The sequence below is a fragment of the Herpailurus yagouaroundi genome, unplaced genomic scaffold (genome assembly GCF_014898765.1).
Source record: "Herpailurus yagouaroundi ecotype Mexico unplaced genomic scaffold, PumYag 28, whole genome shotgun sequence".
Taxonomy (NCBI): Eukaryota; Metazoa; Chordata; class Mammalia; order Carnivora; family Felidae; genus Herpailurus; species Herpailurus yagouaroundi.
Window position 1 is genome coordinate 135,031,096 of NW_024412376.1, and position 8,425 is coordinate 135,039,520.

General features: G+C 35.5%; 1 protein-coding gene across 6 annotated transcripts in view; it reads right to left on the minus strand.

Annotated features, from left to right (window-relative positions):
* Window positions 1-8,064, minus strand: part of N4BP2 (NEDD4 binding protein 2) — a 77,168-nt gene extending 69,104 nt beyond the window's left edge. For 5 of the 6 annotated variants that reach the window (XR_005793469.1, XM_040485238.1, XM_040485252.1 and 2 more), the window contains exon 1: window positions 7,966-8,006. The gene's annotated coding sequence lies outside the window, so the exon portion shown is untranslated. Of the gene's footprint in view, window positions 1-7,965 lie in introns of all 6 variants that reach the window. The other variant, XM_040485268.1, reaches the window with a different exon arrangement.
* Between the last annotated feature and the right edge of the window lie 361 nt (window positions 8,065-8,425).

An 8,425-nucleotide genomic window follows, 5' to 3' on the forward strand; every position in this document is an offset into this window, starting at 1 on the left:
TCAAAAAATAAAACAAACATTAAAAAAAAAGTGTTTTTAGGGGCGCCTGGGTGGCGCAGTCAGTTAAGCGCCCGACTTCAGCCAGGTCACGATCTCGCGGTCCGTGAGTTCGAGCCCCGCGTCAGGCTCTGGGCTGATGGCTCAGAGCCTGGAGCCTGCTTCCGATTCTGTGTCTCCCTCTCTCTCTGCCCCTCCCCCGTTCATGCTCTGTCTCTCTCTGTCCCAAAAATAAATAAACGTTGGAAAAAAAAATTTTTTTTTAAAAAGTGTTTTTAATAAAGGAAAAGAAATTACATGCAAAATTCCTAAGCAAAGTATTTAATACATAAATTATGAGTGATATCATACAAAATATAAAAATTATATTATAAAAGTAATGTATCACAACTAACCTGAATTTATTTTTAGATTACAAAACTTGTTTTATACTTTAAAATTAATCAATGCAATTCCTGACATTACCAAAATAAAGAAAAGTCATCTAATCAACTCAACGTATGCGGAAAAAATATTTGAAAAAAGTCAACATCCACTCATGATAAAAACTCTACACAAATTAGAAACTGCACGCATTTACAAAAAAAACCCACAACTCATAATTATGAAATGCTGAAAATTTACCTTCTGCAATCAAAAATAAGATGATTGCTATCATCATTTTTATTCTATAGTGCCACACTGTGCCAGAGGTCATAGCCAGTGCATTAAGACTTAAAAAGGAAATAAAAGTTGTAAGGATTAGAAAAAAAGAAATAGAACTATCATTATTCACAAACAATACAACTGAGTGTACAAATTATCTTTTGGGATACCCAGATAATTTAACAAGATTGCTGGACTGTATTTATCTACACAAGCAATTAGAAAATAAAAATTAAATCTGGGGTGGCTGGGTGGCTCAGATGGTTAAGCCTCTGATTCTTCGTTAAGGCTCAGGTCATTATCTCAACAGTTTCTCCAGTTCGAGCCCCATGCTGGGCTCTGCACTGGCAGCATGGAGCCTGCTCAGGATTCTCTCTCTCTGTCTCTGCCCCTCCCCTACTCGTGCTGTCTCTTTCTCAAGTAAATAAATAAACTTTAAAAAAAAAATTAAGGGGCGCCTGGGTGGCTCAGTCGGTTGGGTGGCCGACTTCGGCTCAGGTCATGATCTCACGGTCCGTGAGTTCGAGCCCCGCTTGGGGCTCTGTGATGACAGCTCAGAGCCTGGAGCCTGTTTCGGATTCTGTGTCTCCCTCTCTCTGACCCTCCCCCGTTCATGCTCTGTCTCTCTCTGTCTCAAAAATAAATAAACGTTAAAAAAAAAATTTTTTTTAATTAAAATTAAAAAAAGAAAATAAAAATTAAAGCTAATGGTCTAGACCTATCAGCAGCATTTACAGAGCTGATATATCCCTCCTCCACAGAACACGCTAAGGACATTATCTTCTTTTAAGAACAGGGCCACTATTAGAATTTTCCCACCACTCAACTTGGAAAAAATGAAGTGTTCCAGGACTTACCCCTAGGTTCTCTTCTTTTCTCTTCTTTTCCCTGAATTACCTACTTCTTTGGTGACCTCACCTAGTCTCACCTAGTCTCATGGCTTGGATCTTCCACTGCAGACCTGTCCTAACTACAATCTTCTCAGTCTCAGCCAATGGCAATTTCCAGTTGCTGAGGCCAAAAAACTCATTTTTGCCTCCTCTTTCCTTCATACTTCATGTGATCACTCAGCAAATCTTGCCAGTTCTAAATTCAAAATATATTCATGTCATATGACAACTCTTTGTTTAACATTTGAGTAACTGTAAGACTATTATCCAAAGTGACTGCACCATTTTCAATTTCCACCAGCAATGTATAAGGTCCCCATTTCTCTGTTATCTTCATCAATACCTATTATTCTCCCTCTTTTTGATTATGGCCATCCTAACAGTATCTCATTATAGTTTTGACTGCATTTCCCTAATGACTAATGTTGTTGACCATCATTAGGTGTGGTTTTTTTGTCACTTAAACTTTTGGTGTCCTAAGAAACCACTGCTAAAGCCAAGGTCACAAAGATTTATGCCAATGTTTTCCTCAAAAAGATTTACAGTTTTAGCTTTTACATTTAGGTCTTTAATCCATTTTGATTTAATTGTTGTATATGGTGTGAGACAGGGGTCCAAGTTAATTCTTTTCCATGTAGATATCCAATTGTCCCAGTACCATTTGTTGAAAAAGACTGTTCTTTCTAGGGTGCCTGGGTGGCTCAGTCGGTTAAGTATCCAACTTCAGTTCAGGTTTGTGAGTCCAAGCCCCGCATCAGGCTCTGAGCTGCCAGCTCAGAGCCTGGAGCCTACTTCAGATTCTGTGTCTTCCTCTCTCCCTCTGCCCCTCCCCTGTTTATCCTCTATCTCTCTCTCTCAAAAATAAATAAACATTAAAGAAAAAAATTTTTAATTAAAAAAAAAAAGACTATTCTTTCTCCACTGAATGGTCTTGGCACCCTTGTCAAAAATCAATTGGCTATAAGTGTAAGGGTTTATTGCTGGACTCTCAATTCTATTTCACTGATCGTTATGTCTATTCTTATGCCAGTATCATATCATGTTGATTTGTAGTAAGTTTTAATATCAGGAAAAGTAAGTCTCCAAATTTTGCTCTTCTTTTCCAAGACTTTTGACTATTCTGGGCCCCTTGCCTTTCCATGTGAAATTCAGAATTAGTTTATCAATTTCTGCAAAGAAACCAGATGGTATATGGACAGGGACTATGTTGAATCAGTAGATCCTAAGTCAAAGGTTTACTTTAAAACCTCCAAAATCTCTGCATTTCATATGGAGTAAAAGCTCAACTTCTTAAAATAGCTTATTTAAGATACTAAACAGTCTGGTTCCCTAATAACTCTTTCCAATCATTTCTTGCTACTCTCCCTCTTGCTCTTTCTTAAATTCACCCAGTATTCTCCTGCTTCACTGCCCTTATACTTAATTTGTAGCCTGAAATGCACTTTCCCTAGATATCTGACTCATTTCTTTAAAAATTTTTTTTTTGTTAACGTTTATTTATTTTTGAGACAGAGAGAAACAGTTTGAGCAGGGAAGGGGCAGAGAGAGAGATGAAGACACAGAATCCAAAGTAGGTCCAGGCCCTGAGCTGTCAGCACAAAGCCCGACGCAGGGCTAGAACTCACGTACAGAGAGATCATGACCTGAGCCGAAGTCGGCAGCTCAACTGACTGAGCCACCCAGGCGCCCCTCCTGACTCATTTCTTACAAGACTTTACTTAAGGCACTTTTGCAGTGACCTAACCACCCTACATAAAACTGTGCACACACACGTTCTCTCCATCTCCCTTTCATTATCACTCTATAATTTAGATGTTTATTTTGTTTAACGTCTGTATACCCTAACGCTAGAAAGTGAACTCTTTGAAGGCAAATGTTTTTGCCAATTCGGTTTACTTTTGCATTGCTATCACTAAACTAAATAAGTACCCAAACTACATATCAATACCAAAACAATGTCTAGCACATAGTAAGCACTCAATAAACTTCTGCTAGATAAGTGAAGGATTAAGGTAAGGAAAAAGAAACAAGAAGAACAGGAAAGCAATAAGTACAAGATTCTAAAAAGAAATAGTAATACAATATTCAATAAAATTTATAAGTTTAACTGCACTGAGGCACCTGGGTGGTTCAGTCAGTTAAGCGTCCGACTCTTGATCTCAGCTCAGGTTTTGATCTGAGGGTCATGAGTTCAAGCCCTACATTGGGCTGAGCGTGAAGCCTACTTAAACAACAACAACAAAAAAGTTTAACCCTATTAATAAAATGGAATTAAAGGAGAATATTATTGGGGCGCCTGGTAGTTCAGTCGGTTAAGCGTCCAACTTCAGCTTAGGTCATGATCTCATGGTTTGCGGGTTCGAGTCCCACATCAGGTTCTGCGCAGACAGTTCAGAGCCTGGAGCCTGCTTCAGATTCTATGCCTCCCTCTCTCTCTCTGCCCCTCCCCCACTCACACTCATGCTCTCTCTCTCAAAAATAAATTAATGTTAAAAAAAGAGAGCATTATTATGTTGCCTAATAGATAAAAAATATTTTTTAAATAATAATAGCCATTGTTGGCAAAGTTATAGTGAAATAGGAATTTTCATACATTGTGATAAGAATAAACTAGTATAACCTTTCTAGAAAGCAAACTGGCACTATGTATCAAGAAATCTTAAATTACAGCTGATCCCAACAACGTTGGGAGTGGTTAGGAATGCCGACCACCCACACAGTCAAAAATCCCCATATAGCTTTTGACTTAACTACTAATAGCCTACTGTTGACTGGAAGCCTTACTGAGAACATAGAGTCAATTAACACAAATTTTGTATTATATACTGTTTTGTTACAATAAAGTAAGCTATAGAAAAGAAAATGTTATTAAGAAAAATATAAGGAGGAGAAAATACATTTACAGAACAGTAAAAAATCTGCACATGAATGGATCCAGGCAGTTTAAGCCTGTGATGTTCAAGGGTCAACTGTATTTATATTCTTTGATATAGTAATTCCACTTTTAGGAATTCATCATTAAAAAAATCAGATTTACAGAGATATTTATATAGAAATGTTCAAAATACAGTAATTTTTTACAAAGAAAAACTAAAAAACAACTAAATAATGAGAAAAGAAAGATAAAATAATTTCTGGTAATAGTAAGTATAATTTATTAAATACTTAACACATGCCAGCTAGAATGTTAAATCATGAATTTACTTAACTCTTAAACTAGTAAGTATTATTATGCCTATTTTGCAAATAAGAAAACTAAGGACTAGAAAAGTATCAAGCACAATATCCCTTTAGATTCTTAAAATGGAATCTATACAGTCATTAAAAACTATATTTTGGATAATATTTCATTGACAGTTGTTTTTTTTTTTTTAAACTTTTATTCATTTCTGAGAGACAGAGACAGAGCGCAAGCAGGGGTGGGGCAAAGAGAGAGGGAGACACAGAATCCGAAGCAGGCTCCAGGCTCTGAGCTGTCAGCACAGAGCCTGACACAGGGCTGGAACCCCGGAACCATGAGATCATGACCTGAGCCAAAGTCCGACGCTTAACCCACCGAGCCACTCAGGCACCCGAGGGTTTTTTGTAAGACAATGTTAGAAAAAAGAAGGCAAGACACAAAACTTAATATAATTTAATGGGACTAGATCAGACTGTAATATTAGACTAGAAATCTCTGGATAATTTGAGATTATAAGTAATTTTATTTTTAACATGTTACTCTTTTTACATACTACATTATGTTGCATTTTCCAAATGATCTGAAATATATATGTATTTTAACAATCAGGGAAAAAACAACAATTACTATTAGCAAAGCTAAATCTTAGACTTCCCTCTATACTTGTTCCTCTACCTATTAAACCATGTATCCCTTCCACCTCTTTTTTCATTGTGTCTACTTATATGGAAAAAGATCTAAACATGTAGGCAGTTTAAGTGTCTAATATTTAATACAGTGAAGAACATCGTATACATAAAAACATACACTACCACCCAAATACTAGTTTTACTTTATATATCCATATTATTTCAATCCCATTTATTCACTTGAGTAATGTTCAACATTTTTATCAACTGATCTTATGCATCTTCCTTTTTCCATAAAGAGAGACTTATTAATAAACTAGTTTAAACAAGGTTATGTAGCTTCTTCACATACATACCTGACCTAAATAGAGAGTGTATTCTAAAAGGATATGCTATATAAGAATGGGTAAGATTTGATATATAATGGAGAAATGTGAAAGAAGTGGCTCAAATGAAGAACATAAAAACAAATAATATAAGTTTTTGTTAACAATGAGACCATGAATATATAAATTTCATATACACATTTTCCAAGCTCTTCTCCCTCTATTATTTAATTTTAACCTGATAGAGAATCTAACCAACCAATACATACTTGCTCACTGATTATCATCAAAAATATTCCAGCATGGTAAGCAGAAGTCTTATCAACTCGAGTTTGTTGTTTGTTTTTTTTTAACAGATAAGGATGTATATGTTCTTTTAAACATTAAAAAAAAAAAATTCTAGGTTAACATTTAGAGTGAACGTGAACTTTAACAATGGTATGGCAATGGTCAGTACTGTCATTAAAGTGAATATACCAGTAAAAAAAACCCCTTCCTATTGAAAACTACATCATCAACACAATACTGACACTAAAAAAACTCCCATGTCATTTTATAAATAAATAATAAATTTATATAAGGACAACTAATTTTAGACAATTTACCTTTACAGAAAAATAAACAGAAAATAGTAAGTTTCTATGACAATCAAGAAATATATTCTATTTAATATGCAATATCATCTACAAAGAATAGGCCTAAGAAAACTGATACTAAGAATCCAATGTATTAATAACACCTTAGCTCCTTAAAACCATCAAAAAAGGAAGAAAAAACAAAAGCATCTCTCTAGGGGTGCCTGGGTGGCTCAGTAGGTTAAGCGTCCTTGGTTCGGGCTCAGGTCATGATCTCAGGGTTCATGAGTTCAGTTTGTGAGTTGGAGCCCCATGTTGAACTCTGCACTATCAGAGCAGAGCCTGCTTGGGATTCTTTCTCTCCCTCTCTCTCTGTCCCTCCCCTGCTTGCGTGTACTCACACGCGCACCTCTCTCTGTGTATTTCAAAATAAATAAATAAAATTTTTAAAAAATGGTAATGTTTAAAAAAAAAAGCATCTCTCTATAAGGAATGTATATGGCAGTCATAGGACTCAAAGCACCTCTCTATAAGGAATATATACGGCAGCATAGCAAAAAAGATCAAGAAACATCTCTCTCAGGGTGCCTGGGTGGCTCAGTGGGTTCAGCATCCAACTCAACTCTTGATTTTGGCCCAGGCCATGATCCCAGGCTTGTGGCATCCAGTACTGTATCAATCGGGCTTGCACTAGGAGTGGGATCTGCTTAAGATTATCTCTCTCCCTCTGCCCCTTCTCCCCACCCACCCCCCTCACTCATTGCTCTTGCTTTCTCTAAAATGAGAAAATAAACATCTCTCTCATAAACAAATGCTACCAAAACCAATCAATCCATCTTAACTGGAGATTAAGTTTCCTACAAAATGATTTTAAGCGTGCTACTGCGATAAGGGTAAGATAAGTACTAAATCTCATCAAAGTACCAAAGAGTGTGTCACTGAAAAAGACAGCATTTACAGAAAACGTAACTAATAATCTTAAAATGTATCTATCTATGCCCTAAGAACTATTATACTTGATCACTGAAGACATTCTAAATATCAATGGATAAGAGTATGGCTAAATAAATTATGATAAAAATCACCTTTTAGAATACTAGGCAATTGTTATAAAATTTAAGGTAGAATGAAGAAACCATATGTGTGCAGAAACCAGAAAGATCTCTTAGACATATTCTTAAAGAAAAAAGCCAGTTGCTGAACAATATACACTTTTAGCTAAAGAATCCAGGAAGGTGTGTTTCTACAGACTTCTTCAATACTTTCTATAATCCTCCATTACATACTGCCAGTCCTAGTCTTGCTTGGTTATTTTAGAGTCTCACATTGTTGGTTTTACCAACATATTTTCATCTGTATGTGTTTATTTTCCCATTAGCCATGTTCCTTGATTATACAGATTATGATATATACTTCAATCTGGCAGTTAGCCATAGTCCCATATAGAAAATGGGTGCACAGATAATATATGCAGATGGCTAACAATATATGAAATATGAAGAAGCAGTTTAGAAGCAGAGAAATGAAAACACACATTAAAGGGGAAAACCAAGACTACAATACAGTTGTTTTATGCAACCACAAACTCTTCGAGAAATTCTAGTAACAAAATTTGTAACTACATTTTCCTTCTGAGAGATTTTTTTTTTTAATCACTCAAATAAAAAGGCTTGAGAACCTATGTGTAAAATATTCACACTCTATGACTTTGGTTATACTTACCATCTGCCTGGCATTGATGCTACCAACATGCTTTTTAAGGCCACAGTTGGTATCTGCAAACTCTACAGCTCTTCCTGTTACCTAACATGTCTTCTTACTATAAATAAAAAAATAGTAAGTTACAGATTTTACATATATAATAAAGACAAATTTATATCAAACTACAATCCTAAATGATATCAAAGTTCAAAACATATATAATATTTATAATACAAATATATGAGATTCCACACAGAAAGCCATAAAATAAAAAAAAAATAAAAAAAAAAGGGAAGAAAAAGAAAAAAGACCAAACTCATTTGCCACCACTGGAGGTAACTACTACACTTGGAAATGGTTATATTAAAGGAACAAACTAAGCATTTATTTTTCAAAAAGAACATTTTTTTCAAGGTAACAAATAGCCCTAACTGATAAGGGAAAAGTCTTCATAGAAGAGGACAATGCAACAGCAATGTAC